This window comes from Pteronotus mesoamericanus, unplaced genomic scaffold (assembly GCF_021234165.1).
Source record: "Pteronotus mesoamericanus isolate MK-2021 breed Mesoamerican mustached bat unplaced genomic scaffold, CSHL_Meso_final scaffold_118, whole genome shotgun sequence".
NCBI lineage: Eukaryota > Metazoa > Chordata > Mammalia > Chiroptera > Mormoopidae > Pteronotus > Pteronotus mesoamericanus.
Genome location: NW_026555301.1, coordinates 4,349,641 through 4,368,457, shown reverse-complemented (window position 1 = coordinate 4,368,457; position 18,817 = coordinate 4,349,641).

The following is an 18,817-nucleotide window of genomic DNA, read 5'->3' as shown; positions in this document are numbered from 1 at the left end:
CGGATAGGAGTCCAAAATCCTGCCCCTTAATTAAGAAAGAATGCCAGCTCTGAAAGGTCATGCCAGTCAGGTGTGGCTGAGACCTCTGCTGCAGCTACATCGTAGCCCAAGTACTCCTGCCTAGCCTGCTTCCCTCACTCCCTGCTGGCTTCCTTCCTGTGTCTGCTCCCTAATAAAACTCCTGCACACAAACCATCATCTCACCGTCTATTTCCCAGGTTGGCTTAAGACACATTTCATCTCCTAAGACTCGGTTTCCTCAGATGTACAATGATTGCCATACAGAGTTGTGAGTTTAAAAGTGCTAATGTCTGCAGAGCTTCTAGCCTATGGCATAAAGTCTTTAATACATGCTATTTCCCCCCCTTTTCTGACCTTCATGTGCCATTTAGTCTTACAAATATATGTGTTTCCCATGGGGGCTGGGCCAAGCCAAAGCCTTGCCCAAAGTTAAGTGCTCAGTGTGTTCTGGATTCAGTAAATAGAGTACACATGACAAGTGCAGCAATTATAACATTTATTAGAAGATGGAGCAGAAACTGCTCATTGTCCCTCAGTAACCATTCTCAGTCTCTCATGAAAATAGAACCCTAAACCTTTAGCTGGATACTGGGACTCCCAGAATAAAGACTACTCTTCCCATTATTCCTTGCAGCTAGCTATGGCCATGTGTTTAAATGTTGGCCAATGAGTGAGCAGAAACAGTTTGTACAACTTGGAACTGTGCTCTTAAAAAAAAAAGAGCTAGTCATGCTTTCCCCTTCCTACTGGCCGGAATGCAGATATGTTGGCTGGAGGTAGAGCAGCCATCTTGGACCACAGGATAGTGGAGCAACTGTAAAGTCATCATCTGTATCCTGAGCTGAATGTTCATTGACTTTGTTCATCATGACCTGCTGCAGAAAATTTCTTACATTGCAGAACTTTGGTGTTTGGTGATATGAGAATGAAATCCCAAGTGAGACCACATGCAATGGAGTCTCATTTTACCCAACAGTTTTATTTTGCAGGAGGAAAAAAAAATCCTTTAAAAGTGTAAGGCCCAACCCAGCCATTGTGGTTCAGTTGGTTGAGCGTCGTCCCACAAACCAAGAGGTCACCAGTTCAATTCCCGGTCAGGGCATATGCCTATGCCTAGACTGCAGGTTCAGTCCCTGGTCAGGGTGCTTATAGAAGGCAACCAATTGATGTTTTTCTCTCACATTGATATTCCTCTGCCTCTCTTTCTCCCTCCCTTCCCCTTTCTCTAAAGTCAAAAGTAAAAATAATTTTTTTTAATCAGAGAAATCCTTTTTAAAAAACTGTAAGGCCTGGATTTTAGAAATTCTCAATTCTAAATTAACTCCTTATTAATTAACTTATTGTGTTTCTATTTGCTTTTGAGGCATGGTCCTCCTTTTCATGAGATGGTTAAGATCTAGTGGTATCAAGGACAAGGCCAACAGGTTAAAAAAGGAAGAAAAATAAAGAGATCTCTCCCTCTGAAAGAGAACAGTGAAGACACATAAATTAAAATGTAAGACTGCAGGAATCCAGTAAGGCCAGTCAGAGATGTTAAAGCAGTCACTATGCTTGTTACTTGTGATATTTTGAAATACCCTCTGAACTATAGACACCATGGAAAGGATGTCTGTGTGGATGCAAGTGGCCTAGGGTTTATATCACAGAAGAGAAGAGAGGGTTTTCCTGGAGAGTAGAATGACCTGGTCAGTGGTATGGAAGTAACCATAAGCAATGCCAGGGTGGAATAGGATGGACCCTGACCTTGATATAATGAAGGGTCTTTTGGAAATTTGAGAACAATTTGGGAGGACAATTCCTGAATGCATAGAGATAACCTGAATCAGATGTGGGTGTCAGTGAACCCAAGGACTGGTTTGCTTATGTCCTGGACACTGTCCTCTGTAGACCTCAGCCCAACCCCTACCCATGCTCTAGGATTCAACAGACCTTTTATAAGAACTCAGCTTTCTACTCTCTCTACCCCAGAGGTATCACACAAGGTCATGTTCAAACTTTTCACAAGGATATTTTGACACAAAAATTGAACAGTTAGAGCAGACAACCAGTATGAATACCAGTCATGCATGTATCAGAATCATGAGAGAAATTGGATTAAAGGATACTCCATGCAATTTCAAAAAGCTCTCTGACCATTGGGATATCCACATATGGGAATATGAAGAAGTACTTTTTTCTATTCCTCCCACTAAGTACAGATAAAAGTCATGAACATCAAAAAAATAAAATAAACAGACTCTGAATCGTCAGTGTAAAAAGAAGCAGGTCAGCTAGGGACCCCAGGGCCTGAGGCATGACATGGTAGTGTGTACCCTGGATCTTCTTTTTGCCTCGCATTTTTCAGCCTAGGTTCTGGAAAAGCCAGCAACCTAGGAACACCAACAGAATCAGGAAAAAATCCCCAAGAAATCCCTGCTCCCTATACCCCAGCCACTACACCCCCACACCTCTTGCTAAGTGGCCCCAGGCACAGCACTAGCAGCAGCCTACCAAAGAACAAGGAAAATATCATTCCAGAAAACTTTTAGACAATAACTGGACTGAACCATCAAACAACACAGAAAAAAATGAGGTTCCACCCTGGCCAGCAGAGGCTGAGTAAAAAGCCTAGATTTTCACCCTCATCTAGCTATAATGAGGTGACCCCACACTTGCTGAGGCAGTATCAGAGACCAGCTGGGAGCAGGGACTTTTACCACAGTCCTGCAACCACAAGGTGCTCAACCTGAAATGTCAGTGGTGGCCACGATGGGGCAATGACTAGCTCTTCCTCCCATCAAGGGCCAACATCTAGTGGGGAACAGAAAAACCCACCCTTCCCAGCAGTAACAAGAAACTCCGAGTCATTTCAGGGACTTCCAGTCAAGATGGCAGCATAGGTAAACACAGCTCATCTCCTCACACAACCACATCAAAATTAAAACTAAATTATAGAACAACCATCACTCAGAATCATCAGAAATCAAGTTGAATGGAAATCTGACAACTACAGAATTAAAGAAACCACATCCATCAAGACTGGTAGGAGGGCTGGAAATGTGGAATGAGCTGGTCCCACATCCACTTGGGGTGGATAAAAATCTGGGAGAGTATCTCAGGAGTGAGGGATCCCAGCCCCACAGCAGGTCCCCCAGGCTAGGGTCCCAGTGCCAAGAAGATAAGTGCCTATAACTTCTGGCTACAGAAATTAGCAGGCATTGAGATGGTGGAAGAAACTTCTGGAGTCCCAAGCATTTTCTCTTAAATAACTCACAGGTGAACTTACTCAGACTCACTCCCTCTGAGCTTCAGCACAGAGGTGGCAGCTTGGAGGGCACCAGTGGCATACAGAGAGGTAATGGGGTGTCTGACATCAAGGCAAAAGCTGGTGAACGAGTTTCTCCCAGACAGAAATATAGGCAGAGTCACAGAGCCAGGAGATGAGTGCCATGTCTGAGACTCTATCAACCTAGGTAATACTGTTTGCCCCACCCTGGAGATACCCTGAGGTTCCATCCCACCCAACTTACAGCTGTTAGCAGTAGCTTTTCCATAGGAATGGTTGGCCTTGGCTCATGCTTCACAACTTCCTAAATCCTTTACAAAAAGCAACAGCTGACCTCAATGAACCCCCAGCCACCGCCCCCATACTTCTTGCTAAGTCACCCCAGGCACAGCACTAGCAGCAGCCAGCCTAGATTCGCAGCTTGACATCTCCTTGGAATCTCCAAGCCCAGAACAAGTAGCAGCCATCTCATATTGTTTTATAGCTCAGGTAGGGTGACCCCAGGTAAAACACAGGTTGGGGCTGAACTTGGCCTGCACCACCTGGAAAATCCCAGGGCCGATGTACCCCATGGACAGCTACAGACCATGTCAGAATACCACCACTCTGCCCCTGCACAGATGATCCTCGATGGAGGGCAAATGTTTATGGTTAGTGGTCACAGCCAGTCCTTGCAACTGACTGACCTGGGTAACTCCCTCCCATTGACCTGCCAACAGCAACCAAGGCTCAACTACAAGAGGAGGGTGTACTCAGCCCACATGAAGGTCACACCTCAAGTGCCCACCTTGGGTCATATGGGAGGATATGCCACTGGACCCTATAGGACACCTAATTCATTAGGCCATGATACCAAGATAGGGAGTCATAGCAGCTCTGCCTAATACATAGAAACAGATACAGGGAGGTTGCCAAAATGAAGAGACCAAAAAAGAATAAGAATGACTATGGTCCAAATGAAAGAACAGATCAAAACTTCAGAAAGAGAACTAAACAAAATGGAGATAAGCAACATTTCAGATCCTGAGTTCAAAACACTAGTTACAAAGATGTTCAAGAAACTTAGTGAGGACCTGAACTGCATAAAAAAGATCTAATCAGTACACTAATTGAAATACACTAATTGAAATAAAGAACAATTTACAGGGAAACAACAGTAAAGTGAATGAAGTTAAGAATCAAATCAATGATTTGGAATATAAGAAAGCAAAAAATGACCAATCAGAAAAACAACAAAAAAAGAATCCAAAAAAATGAGGATAATATAAGTAGCCTCTGGGGCAATTTCAAGTGTTCCAACATTCATTCCCTAATTTAATAAAGGAAAAGGAAATAGACATACAAGTCCAGGAGAGCCCCAAACAAGATGGATGCAAAGAGTCCCACAACAAGACACATCATAATTAAAATGCCAAAGTTTAAAGATAAAGAGAGAATCTTAAAAACAACAAGAGAAAAGCAGCCAGTTACCTACAGGGGAATTCCTATAAGACTATCAGCTAAGCTCTCAAAAGAAACTTTGCATGCTAGAAGGGATGGGCAAAATATATTCTAAGTCATGAAAAACAGGGACTTACAGCCAAGATTGCTCTACCCAGTAAAGCTATCATTTAGAATCAAAGAGCAGATAAAGAGCTTCCCAGACAAGAAAAAACTAAAGGAGTTCATCATCACCAAACCATTATTATATGAAATGTTAACGGGACTTGTGTAAGAAAAAGAAAATCAAAACTATGAACAATAAAATAGCAATAAATACATACCTATCAACAATTGAATCTAAAACACAAACAAAGCAAACAATAACAGAGACAGAATCACAGATACGGAGAGTGTTTTGATGGTTGCCAGATGGGAGGAGTTGTAGTAGAACTGGTGAAGAGGTGAAGGGATTAAGAAGTACAATTAGGTAGTTAACAGGATAGCCATGGGGATATAAAGTGCAGTACAGAAAATAGAGTAGCCAAAGAACTTATACACATGACCCATGGACATGAACAATGGTGTGGGGATTGCCTGAGGGAGTGAAGGGTGCTGGGTGGAAGAGGAAAAAGGGGCAAAGTTGGGACAACTGTAATAGTATAATCAATAAAATATAATTTAAACAAAGTAAAGAAACTTATACCCCCAGTGTCAAAGGAAGCCTAGTCAGTCACCAGGACCCCTACCCCCACCTGACAGTAATAAGGTGACATCTGACCTTTCCCATAAACACAGCATCAGAGGAAGCCAAGTAAAACAGAAGGTCAAGCATAAGCCCCCAAATGTCCAAGTTTTGATTGCAAATCACTCTTTATACCAAGATCCAGGTAAATCTCAACCAGAATGAGAAAAAAAAATCAACAGAAATCAATCTCAGATAACAGTGATGTTAGAACTACCTGACAAAGATTTTAGAGCAGCCATTATGAAAATAATTCAATAACAAATACAATTGGCACAAATGAAAAAAATAGAAAGTCTCAACAAAGAAATAAAAGCTGAAAACAGAACCAAATGAAAATTTTAGAATTGAAAAATACAATAACCAAAATTAAATTTCAGTGGGTGGGCTCAACATCAGAAGGATCATGAAGGGAACAGAGGAAAGAGTCAACTTGAAGGTAAATCAGTAGAAACTACTCAATCTGAACAACAAAGAATGAGAAGACTTTGGAAAAAATGAACAGACCTTCAAGGACTTCTAGGGTTACAACAGAAGATTTAATATGTGTATGATCAGAGTCCCAGAAAAGAAAAAAAAAAGATGAGGGTGGGACTGGAAAATTTTTCAAAGAAACAATAGCTAAAAATCCCCAAATTTGAAAAGAGACATAAACCAACAGATTAGGAAGCTGAGTAAACCCCAAACAGAATAAACCAAAAGAAATCTATGCTGAAATGTAGCATATTAAAACTTTTGAAAACTGAAGACAAAGAAAAAAATCTAGAAGACAGTGAGAGACAAATGGCTTCTTACATGTAAGGGAAAACCATTTGAATGACAGCAGATTTCTTATCAGAAACCATGAAGACCAGCCTGAAATGATACAACATTTTTCAAGTGCTTGAAAAATATATAAACCCAGAATCTTATACCCAGTGAAAATATTCTTCATAAATAAAGAAAAAAATCAAGACATTCACAGAGAAAAAAACTAAGAGAATTTGTCACCACCAGACCTACCCTAAAAGAATAATTAAAGGAAATTCTCTAAACAATAAGAAAATGATAAAATCAGGACTCTTAGAACATCAGTCAGGAAGAAAGTACAATGAGCACAAAATATGGACAAATTCAAGAGAACTCATTTCTTTTTTAGTTTTTTAAATTATGTTTGGAAATTGTAGCAGAAATTACAAGAGTATCTACTGTGCTTCTCAATTTATGCAGAGGAAATATTTAAGACAATTATATTAGAAATAGGAAGTGGGCAGGGACATCAAGGGACTTAAATTCTATACTTCACTCCAAGTGATAAAATGTCAATTTCAGTAAACTGTGATAAATTATGTATGTATAATATAATACCTAGAATATCACTAAAATAATCTATATGAAGATACATATGCACTGTAAAACACTATATATTAGTGAAGATAGAACTTTTTGAAGATTCAAGTAACCCACAGAAAGGCAGGGAAAAAAAACAGAGAAATTGAAAACAGAGGAAACAAAAAGACAAAAAATAAAATAAAATAAATTAAACTAAACCCTAACATATCAATAATTTTATTAAATGTAAATTGTCTAGTACACCAGTTAAAAGACAGAGATTGGCAGAGTGAACCACACTTCCCCCCCAAAAAACCAACCATATGCTATCTGCAAGAAACTCACTTCAAAGCTAATGACATAAGTATGTTTAAAGCAAAAAAGAGGGGGAAAAGATAGTGACAATGCCAAATACTGGTGAGGATGTGGAAAAATAAGAACTCTCAGGTGGCTGAGGGGAATGTAGAATATTACAGCCACTCTGGACAACAATTTGTCAGTTTCTTTAAAAACTAAAACATACATCTAACTTACAACGTAGCGATCATACTTCTGGGCATTTATCCCAGAAATGACATCTTATGTCCACATAAAATATATACAGAATTCTTTATAGAAGTTTTATTTATAATAGCCAAAAACTGAAAAAAATCCAAATGTCCTACTGTAGGTGAATGTTTGTTAACTGTGGTACATACATACCAGCAATAAAAAAGAACAAATTATTGATACATGCAACAACTTGGGTGGACTTCAAGGGCATTATCCTGGATGAAAAAAAAAAAAAAGCCATGCCCAAAATTTACATATTATATGATTCTATTTACATAAAATTCTTGAAATGACAAAACTGTAGAGATGGAGATCAGATTATTGGTTTCCAAGAGTTAGAAATGGTGGAGGGAGGAGCGGTTATGAGTGTAAAGGGACAGCATGAGGAGAACTTCTATGAGGGATGGTTCTGCATATTGGCTGTAATGATGGTTACACAAATCTGACACATAGCAATGCCAATTTCTGGTTTTAATATTATACTATAGTCACGTAAGATGTTGCTATTGGTGAAACTGAATGAAAAGTACAGAGGACCTCTTTATATTATTGTTCAACTTCCAAAAATCTACGTTTATTTCAAAACAAAAAGTTAAGAAATGAAAGTAAAAATGCAAAATTAATTACTTTGGTTGTATTCATAAGGATAATAATCAGGAGAGCTCAAAGATTTATATTTAGATTTTTAAAAAGTTAACAGTGAAGACGCTACTTTTGTTATTTATTTTGTCAATCTGTCTAATACATCAGTATTAAGTTGGGAAAAAATAGGTTCCATTTGATATTAATGTATATGAAAGCATTGTGTATTTGGCCATTCATTCCATACATATTTAATTTGCAGCAGTTTCCCAACCTGGGAAGCAGGACTCAGAGGAGCCAGATAAGGAGGCTTCTTTGTCCATGTTCCCATCTCCAAAGCCAGAGGTTTTGTAGGATGTCTTCTTCAAGTACAGATTGATTCCATGAAGCAGCTAGAGACCCCTAACTACTACCTTCCCCAAGCCTGGGCCTCAGTTAGATTTGCAGCCCTCACCAGCAAATGCTACAGCAATGGCTATAGGGAGGGAGGCACTTGGACTCCTTTTTTAAGGGCTGGGAGACTCTTCGCTCTCCTGCCACAGTCTTTTCTTTCTAAAATATTCTCTAGGTCCCTTCCATGTGTCAGGTGCCAAGGACATGGCAGTAAACAAGATGGACAGTCTCTCTCAAACATAAGCACAATGCTGAGCTGCTCTCTCTGACTCAAGTTACCCCAGGGTAAAGTGGAAATAATAGCAGATGCTACATCATATGGTTGCTCTGAGGGTAACTGAGTTAAAATACATCAAGGGCTTAGAAGATAGTAAGTGCTAAATAAAACTGACTTCATTATTATTATTATTATTTATTAATAATTTTTTAAATAAGATCATCTTAGAGGGGGAGAAGTGGTACAGGTAAAACAATGTAGGGGCAAAATAGGGAGTTGCCTTAGAGGAGCTAAGACAGGCCTTATCAAAGTGGTGGCATCTAAGTGATGCCCTGATGGTGGAGCAATCCCCTTGGAGGCCTGGAGAAAACATTTGCCAGGCAAAGGGGAGACCCTGAGGAAGACTTGGTCTGGCCTGTTGGCCGGCACTGCTGGAGCATGGGGATGGAGTGCGCAGGGGAAGAGGCTGGAGTACACAGAACAGACCAGGTCTTGCTGAACATTGAAGACCTCTGAGAAAGCACTGGGAGCTTATTCCCTCTCCTGCCCCTCAGGATTGCCATGTCCTTTTCCTCAAAGCTGCAGATGAATGATTTTGGGCTCTGATTTTCAGGAAAGGAAGTCTTATCCCTGGAGAAGCAGATCTGGGTGCCCTCTTGCCTGCTCTGGGTACTGCTCACCCTAGTCTGGATGGGTTTGCCTTTACCTGAATGTATTCAGTATCAGGCCTCAATCTATGGACCCCAACCCCACCAGATGGCTCACATTAGCGCAGTAAAGGATGGGATGCCCCAGCCCAGGGATCCCCAGAATGGAGCATCAACCCTCCATGCAGGCCAAGCCATGGTTAATATGTTACAGGAATATGCTAGAACTTCTTTGCACACCCGCAGGGTATGAAAAGAAAATGCAGAATTTCTATTTTGTATGTATGTTTCTTTAAAAAGGACGGAAGGAAGGGAGGGAGGGAGGGAGGAAGGAATCAGTTTATTTGTATATCCTATAAAGGTGACCTGCCACCCTCACATGGCCCAGCAAGGCCTAGGTGTCAGGAACAACCACATGCCTTCAAAATGGGGGGAGGGAAGGCCTAAAATGCACAAGGCACACCCACACAGGTTCATTCTCTTTCAGCACATTGACAAGGTAATTGGATTTGTGTATTATAGTATCTGGATTTAATTAACCCTAACCCTAATAAAATTAAACTAACCCTAATAAAATGACCAAGTGGCTTAAGAAGTTTCCTGTGAAAGAAGTATGGACAGAAGGTAATGCAAACATGAGGTTAGAACAAAAAATGGTAACACCAGCACTTACACTCCTAGAAGGAGCTGTTCACTGAATATATTGCTAGGTAAATGTAGTGTTTATCTAATGAGGTCTGACAAGAAGTGAGACAAAAAATTACAAACTCATGGAGAAGTCTGTTTGAAATGTGGGTTTACAGCTATGACCATTAACACTGGCCTGACCTAAAAGACATCCTGAGGGAATAACAGGTGAAAAAGCAGATGGCGCCCTGGCTTGTGTGGCTCAGTGGATTGAGCACTGGCCTGCGAACCGAAATGTCACAGATTTGGTTCCTGGTCAGGGTATATGCCTGGTTGCCAACCAGGGTCCCAGTTAGGGGAGTGCAAGAGGCAGCTAATCGATGTTTCTGTCCCTCTCTCTCTCCCCCCCTTCTCCTCTCTCTAAAAATAAATAAACAGGTGGCAAGACATAGTGTGCCTTATATCCCACTTGTGATATAAAGAGAATAATTAAAATAATAAGCATTAATATATGCATAAAACCCAGAGGGATATACTAGAAACCAGGCTTCTCTTTACAGAGGAGGGTTGTTGCCATTGGCATCATGCATCTCTGCTGATTTGAATTATTACATAATAAGCATACATAGTAAGCATGTATACAAGCTTACATACATAGTAAACATGTATGACAATTCTAATGAAAAATGCAATAAAGAATTTTTAGCATCTGGAGTTCTTTAATGTTTCATTTTGAAATAATTTTAGACTTACCAAAGAGTCTCAAAAATAGTAAACTCCCTGAATAGTCTCCTCATAGCTCCTCCTGTTAATGCATCACATAACCACAGTGCATTTATCAAGGTTGAGAAATAGATGTTGGTTCCCACTAGTAACTAAGTTTTCAATTTCCTAGTTTACCCACTGAAAGTTTACCCACCCAGTTCAGGCTACCATCTTGCACTTGTCATCATGTCCTCTTAAGTCCCCTCCAGTCTGGGACAGATCTTTTGTTTTTCCTTGTCTCTTATGACTTTGACCCTTTTGAAGAGCACTGCCCACTTATTTTGTAGGATATCCCCCTATTTGGATTTGTCTGTCACTTTTTCATGGTTACATTGGAGTTGTGGGTTTGGAGGGAGAAGACCACAGAGGTGGACACCCTCGCATCACATCACAACTGGGGTGCACATTACCCATATGGTTTAGTTTGAGTTGAGGAGGCCAGGATCTTCCATTGTCAAGTTTTGGCAGTTTTTCCAGTAGCATAAGGTTTCACAGGAGCAGGGAGATATGGAGGGAGAACAAGGCAAGGCAGGCCAGGTCACAGATGACCCCAACTATGGGCTCAGACCACTCCTGAGACAAAGAATGGTCTGAAGAGAATTAGGCAGAGATGAATCAGGGTTGGCTCTGAGACATTAAAGTCATGATGTTGTGTGTGTGCGGAGAGGACCCGAGGTAAGGGAAGAAACAGGGGCAGCCTGGAGACCACAGCAGTGATGTCCAGGAGATGGGAGAGGAGTAGGAGAGAGGAGGAGATAAATTCAAGAGCAATGGTAGAAGTAAGATGGAGAGGACTCTGAGTGATGCTTCTCTAACTGGAAGGAACGAAAGTCATATAAGCTTACCTCCTGGAGGACACCACCTATCCTCCCATCCAATCCCACCTTGCAAAGGAGGAGACACTTCATGAGAGCAGTGCATAACAGAGTACCTCATACCAGTGTCTGTAGGCACATAGTGAACTCTCAGAAGCAGAAAGCCTTCAGACTCATGATGCAACATCAATTCTTCCTGGGGTCTATGACCTGCCTGTCTACCCTAAACATTTCAGACTTGCCAGATCCACAATTTCCTAAAATAAATATATCCCTATCTCTCTCTATATATAACTCTCTCTCCACACACACATACACACATGCATACACATACAAATACACACATATATAGTACATGCACACATTTATACACATTTGCACTAACATGCATACACACAATGTGCATATACATGCTAACACAGACACGGTATGTGCACAAATGCACACAAACATGTGCATATAAATACACAAACATGCACACATAAACAAAATACATCTATATGCATACACACATAAAACACAGATACATACACATATATGCACACACATATGCACACACTCGTACACATACAAATACATTCATACACATATCCTATTGGTTCTCTGTAGAATCCTGACTGATGCAGCTTCTCTGCTGTTAGAGCAGAGACCTGAATGAATGGATGAGGGGAAGCTATGCAGGTGGCAAGGGTTAGGGACAAGGGTTCTGGACAAGGACAGTAAGGCAACTAGCAGCTTGTGTTCCAAAGAAGCTGGAGTAATGGGGAAAGTGGAACTGGTCAGCAGGTCACAGTATTATGGAGTCTGGCAGGGTGACACAGGCTGGTACTTTGTTCTGCATGGAGCAGTGTTTGGGAGGAGGTGATGCTTCCTTTGGCCATTGAGTGGAGGGTGAACAGTTAGAGGCCTAGTGTAGGTAGGAGGGCCATGAGGAGGCCTGTCATCCAGGTGAGAGGGACAGCCACTAGGACAAGGGTAATGCTGGCAGAGCTGGTGGCATGACAATTCTGGGTGCATTTGGAGGCAGAGTCAATCAAAAAGCCCAACCGCTGGCTTGGCTGTTGTCTGTGACAGGATGACAGAACTCAGAGGGAATAAGGATGTCGTCAGACCCCTGTTATAGCTCCAGATGTTTCCAGGACTACTTAAGCTTATCTCCTGTGGTGGACTCCAGGAGGACAGGGAATGATGGGACATCTTCTAATCCTGTGTATCATTGTGCCCACAGGGCTGAATAAACACTGTAAAATTAATGGGTGGGCTGCCTCGGTCCAGAGCCTGTGGTCATTAGTATGACACCATGGACTCCAGGATAAGGTGTGGCAGTGCTCCCAGCCAAGATAGTCAGGAGCCCTGCCTGCAAGGAATATCATGCTGCACTGGAGAGCTCAACTCTGCCTCCAGGAGCTCACACAAATTGAGGAGATAAGGCACATAATAATGAGGGAGCACAGTGCATAATGAAGTGTTAAGTTTTGCGTTTTGGATTCTCTGAGGAGAGGAAGTGCAAGGAGGGAGGTTGTGCCAGGCTGGTGTGCCAGGGTAGGCAGCATGTGCTGAAGGGGCAGCCATACAGGGGACAAGGTTCTGGGTAGGGGCAAGGCATTAGCAGGGGGTGGGGCAGGAGAAGGGGGAGGTGCAGGGACAATGAGGAGAGCAGCCCCCAACAACCTGCAGGAGCAGTGAGAGATAGGGGATGAGGCAGGGTCACAGGATTACACTAGGCAAACATTGTGTAACTTTGGTGGGCCTCAGTGGCTTCATCTATGAAATGAGATGCTAGGGGTACCCAACAGGACAATCTATACAGATTCTAGCACAGGGTCTAGCATGCCAGGGATGCTGAAACAGAGAAAGAGTCAGTCAACGACACAGACAGAGAAACAGAGAGGCAGAGAGACAGGGGAGCAGTCAGGCAGTCAGACAGATAGTGAGACATTGGCAAACAAGTAAGAGACATTCAAACAGACCACCAGCTGGATTTGTGTCCCCCAGCTCCTGGCTCTTCAGGAGTCCTGTCTGGAGCAGGTCCTATCTACTTGGCATGCTCTGAGAGGCAGAAAGTCTGGGCCTGCCAGGTGGCCCAGGACCTTGCAGAGTCCCAAGGGACCTTATATGACAGAATATTCTCACTGAAACCTTCAGAAACTGGGAGTCCTGGGAAAGCACACCAACACTGGCTACAGGCCTTGGGGAGCCAAGGTCAAGGGGCTGAGTTTTTCAAAGGGGCTCAAGCAAAAGGAACTCAGAGCTGGAGCAGAGGCAGCCCTGGGCAGGAAGGAAGAAGAGGCATGGCAGTGAGAGTCACTTGCAACCACAGCTGAGCAGTCAGGTCAGATGCTGGAACCAGAGCAGCAGGTCCTTAGCACCGTGAGGCTGCCCAGCAGCAGCAGGAGCTTCCCTTTGGCAGCACTGTGTTTGCAGCCTGGCTTAGGTCCACTGCCTGTTAAACAAATATTGTGACAGGACTGTTCTATGCACCCAGGGAGAGCAGTGGCACTCAGCAGTCACTAAGGGTTGCCTGCAATGGGGGCACTGTGCATCACAACAGAGCCACTTGTTCCAACACAGAGGCAAAGTGCTCTGCCTAAACAAACATGGGTCTTGGCCACAGTCAAATGAGATACACTACACACCACACACCAGGGAAGAAGCATAGGCCTGGGCCAAGGCTGCGCCATATTCAGGCTTCATACATACAGGCAGAATGAGGCAGCATTCACAGTCCCTCCTGCCACACCTGGCACCTATTTATTCATCCAACAACTATCTAGTAAGCACCTATTATGTATGGGCACTGTTCTGGGGCCTGGGATACAAGAGGCAAAAAAGCCACCAAAAACCTTCCTAAAACTTACATCCTAATGGAGGAGGCTAACACTAGACAAAAATATAATGTCCGGGGGCAATAAAGAGCTAAAAAAGAAAACCACAATGTAAAAGGGATAGGATGTGATAGAGAGGGGTCAAGGATGGTATCTTTGAGACTTTTGGGCAGAGACCCAGAGGAAGCGAAGGAGCTAAGTAGGGATCCAGAGGAATAGCATCCAAGCACTGGGAACAGCGCAAGCAAAGACCCTGAGGCAAGGCTGTGCTTGGCATGTTCTGGGACTGGTAAGGACGTAGGTGTGACTGGAGTAGAGTAAGGGTTGAGGAGAGAAGCAAATCAAGAGGACAAAGAGGCATCAGGAGCAGATTGTGTGAGCATTTCTTCTCTGAAAATAGGGGCATGGAGGAACAGCATCTGACTTCAGTTTTGACAGCGTCCCTCTGGCTGATACAAGGGGTGGACAGGGGTGTTGTGGAGTGTAGGGGGAAAATCGTTGTTAACAATCCAGGAGAAAAAGAGTGGGGCAGCTCAGACTACGGTGGTAACAGTGGGGATGGGGAGAGAGATCAATTCTGAGTGCATTTTGGAGGTAGAAAGGCTGGATTTCTTTACAGACAAGATGTAGGGATGGACGTGGGAAGGAGAGAAGGCAAGGAGGGCATTAGGGAAACCCCACTGGCTCATAGGCTTCCCAAACAATGCTGAATTTTCTCATTCACTCACTCATTCATATATTCTTCTTTTTGGAGGACAGGGAAGGGGGAAGAAATAAAAATGTTTATTGCAGCATTAATTATAGGGGTAAAATTGGACATAACTCAAAAGCCTTAGCAATGAACTCATAAATAAATTGTGACTCAGCCTTAGGGTGGTGTGGCTCAGTTGGTTGGAGTATCATCCAGTGGACCAAAAGTTTATGGGTTTGATTCCCATTCAGAGCACATACCCACGTTGCGGGTTCAGTCCCCAGTTTTGGGTTCAGTCCTCAGTAGGAGCACATACAAGAAGGCAACCAATCAATGTTTCTCCCCCCCCCCCATCCTGCTTCCTCTCTCTCTAAAAGCAATGAAAAAATGTCCTTAATGAGGATAATAAGTAAAGGCTTGGCCATGCAATAAAAGAGTAAGCCTCCCTGAAGTTCAGGTCTTTGGAGAGCTTCCCATCCATTGGTCTCTCTTCAGCCATGAGCAGGACCCTGGGACCCCTGAGATAAAACAACCCCAGTCCAGCCCAAAGTGGCAGCAGGGGAACTAGAGTGGCCCCAGGCTGCCCAGGCAGTGACAGTCCTGAAGGACAAGGGGATTCAGCTGGGACAAAGAGGTACTAGCAAGTAAAGATCAGGAGGGAAATGGGAGCAGACAGCCTTCCGGAAAGGGTATGGGCAAGAGGCTACATACAGATCCTGAGACTTTGACCATCTGGCTGAGGACGCGGACTTTGTCTTGAGGCTTCCTGGAAGATATTGAAGGACTAGATATCGCCCTTAGTGGTCATGTGGAAGGAGACTAGGGGAACTGGTGCTGTGATGAGAAGAGAGGCATTGGCCTGAACTAAGGCAGAAAGAGGTCTCCGTCTGTCACCTACCCCTCCCCAAAAAGACAGAGGTTCCTATGCCCTGACACCAAGACCCCCACCAGATCCCCACCCTGCTCTTGGTCTGCTAAGCCTCTCCCTGCCCCTCTAGTCATTCAGTCCATTTCCCTTATTTGTGTCTTATTGTGTGATGATGGGGAAGACCTCTGTGCTCTCTGAGCTTCCAGGAAATGCCTGAATCCATGATCTTGGACCAGCTAGTCCTGAATTTATGCTTCTCCTTATAGAGCCCACCAACACTGGGCCAAGAGAGGCCTATAGCTCTTGGGAGCAGACAGTTGTTTTCACCTTGGTGGTGCCCTTGAGCACCCGATTTCAGCATTTTTAAACAAAGCCTCCAGATGGACCTTGGCTGTTGGCGAGAACTGGACAGCCACTGCACTAACCTAGCCAGCTGTTCCTCTGGCACTCAGGGACTTCCTATAATTGGATCCTCAGGGAAGGAAAACAGCTCCCTCCCCAGCCAACCCATCCATCCACCCATTCATTGAGAACCTCCAATGTGGATGAGGGAACTGAGCTTGGCTTTGTGGATGCTGGTGTGAACAAGATTAACTACACACAGAGAGAGCTGACACACTTATTTTGGGGAAGGCCCAACATAAGTGCCCAGGGAGAAATCATATGCAGTATGTGGCAGGCAGAGTTCAAGAGAAAGGAGTATAGAGTATTGATTTGGAGGGTTGCTTCTCTGAGGAGGTGACATTTGAGCTGAGGCCTGGATGGCCGGATGGAGCCAGTGTGGGGGAAGGAAGCAGAGGTGCAAAGGCCAAGAAACCAGCATGAACATGGGGGGCTGCGTAAGGACCAGAAAGAAGGCCATGTGGCTGAGCCTTGTGGGTATGAGAGGGAATGAAGGGAGTAGAGTTCAGAGATATCAGCAGGTGCCCACTCAGGTAGGGCCTTGTTGCCACCTAGAAAGAAGGTAGATTTTATGTAGAGTACGCTGGGAGCCCTGTGGAATGGGAGAGGGCCGGGACAACGCTAGCTTGCTGTAAACTACTCTCTCCACATGTTTTGGTCTGATGATGCCACTCATCCAGGCAAGCCAATCACTCCAGGCCCCTTCACACCCACTTGCCTTATTATCCCCCACTAGGAGGTGGTATGGTGCCCATTTAATACATCAAAAAACTGAGGCTTAAAAAGTTAGTTATTGAACCAAAGTGATAATGACCAGAACTTGAAGTTAGAAGGGACTTGGAGTCCAGTCATTCCAGCTGGATCCAGTCCATAGAGATATCTTGTTGTCCCTGCATAGTTTTGAAAATTTGAATCAGTTGCCAACATTTAAAAATTGGGAGACTTCACATAAAAGATTTTTTGGATTTCCAGCACCTTTTGAATAATCAGTCTGTGGCACACTGACCCCTTATTGTGGGATCAACTATGACTGCCCCTTCAGGGAAGACTCTGGTTTAGCTCAGCCCTCTACCCCCAACTACATCACACTTGGCCTTTTCCCTCATTTGTGTTTCCCCTTTCCCCACCTGCACATACACACACAGACCTGTGGCAGCTACCATAGGCCTGCTCTGGTTGGGCCCACTGGCTAGTGCAAGCCCGCTCCCTTATTCAGCTGAAGAGGGGCACCTCCATGGTGGATTCTCCCAGGGAACTAACAAAAAAAAGTACTAACAACATCCCATCTCACTTCCCAATTCCATAGCTATCTCCATGCTTTTCTGCCAAAGGACCCAAGACATCCAACTCCAGCTTTCAAGATGTAGATTCAGAAGCCTTCCATCCAGAGACCATGAAAAGAGGACATCCATTAAACTGAGGGTCCAGGGCCAGTCAGTCAGTCATGACTCCTGGAGGTACACTATAAAGAAACTCATTCCTCTTAAAACTCTTGGCTCAGAGCCCTGGCCCTGCCTCCGTTGAACTCAGAGACTTGGGCTACAGGCTTCAGTTTTCCCATCTGTCCGCTGAGAGATTCATTGTGATGTCCTCTGAGGTCTCTCTTATCTCATGTACCTATTGTCTCAAGAGAGAAGCAGTTGGTCTCCCTGGATTCAAACTCAGCTGACTCTGTTTCTAGCTGCGTGACTTCAGGTACATGGCTTAAACTCTCCAAGGCTTGGTGTCTTCATCCATAAAATGGAGATGTAATCCATGGGGATATTAAAAGATCTATTACATGATTCAAAAAAAGTACTTAGCACATAGTAAATGATCAGTAAATGTAAGCAAGTCCAGGAGTTGTGAGCTGACCTCTACCCCTTTCCCTCAAGAGCTTAGGCCAAGGTCATGGCCAGCAGGCCAGTGTCCGAGGTCAAGTATGAAGACCAACTTCCAGAGAAGGCCAGGCTCCAGGAAGACTGATCAGGTGTCCACTTGCCTGAGCGACAGGGTCACCCTTCACTCTTGTCACTATGTCCCTACCATGAACAGGCACCCTTGTCAGCATTGGGGAAAAGTTTATTAGAGACCAAAACTGCCAAGGCACTGCTCCTGATTTTGGGGCGGGGGTGAAGAATAAAACATGAGCCAGAGTTGATAGAGGTTGGAACAGAAACAGCTTGTTAGGACTTGGGACTGCTCCAGATCTGGTGGTCAGGAGTGAACATTCTGGAAGGGAGAGGGGCTTACCAGGGAAGGGCATTGCAGCAGGAGGAAATTGCAAATACGTGGGCTGGAGTCATCACAACCTTGAGGCTTTGTTGGAATGGAAAGCAAGTCGCTGTGTGCACTGTCAGGAGAGGCAGTAGTAGTGGATGTCAGCCAGGCAGCAGGGTGTTCATGCAAGCCTGGAAGCCAGGCGCTGGATTCTATTTTAAGGCAACAAGAGCCCCAGAGGGTTTGGAGTAAAGCTCAGTGCCGGGCTTTGCATTCTACAATAGGCCCCCCGCAGGCCAACCCCTACCCTGCTAGAGAGTTTGGCTCCAAGTCCAGGGCCCCAGGCCAAAAAAAAAAAATGAGGCCAGAGAGAGCACCTGGGGATCGGGAGGAGGAGATGCTGGCTGGGACGAGGTGGGCACTGGCCGGGGTCTAGGAGCGGGGGCACGACTAGAGTCTGGCGGAGGGGCACT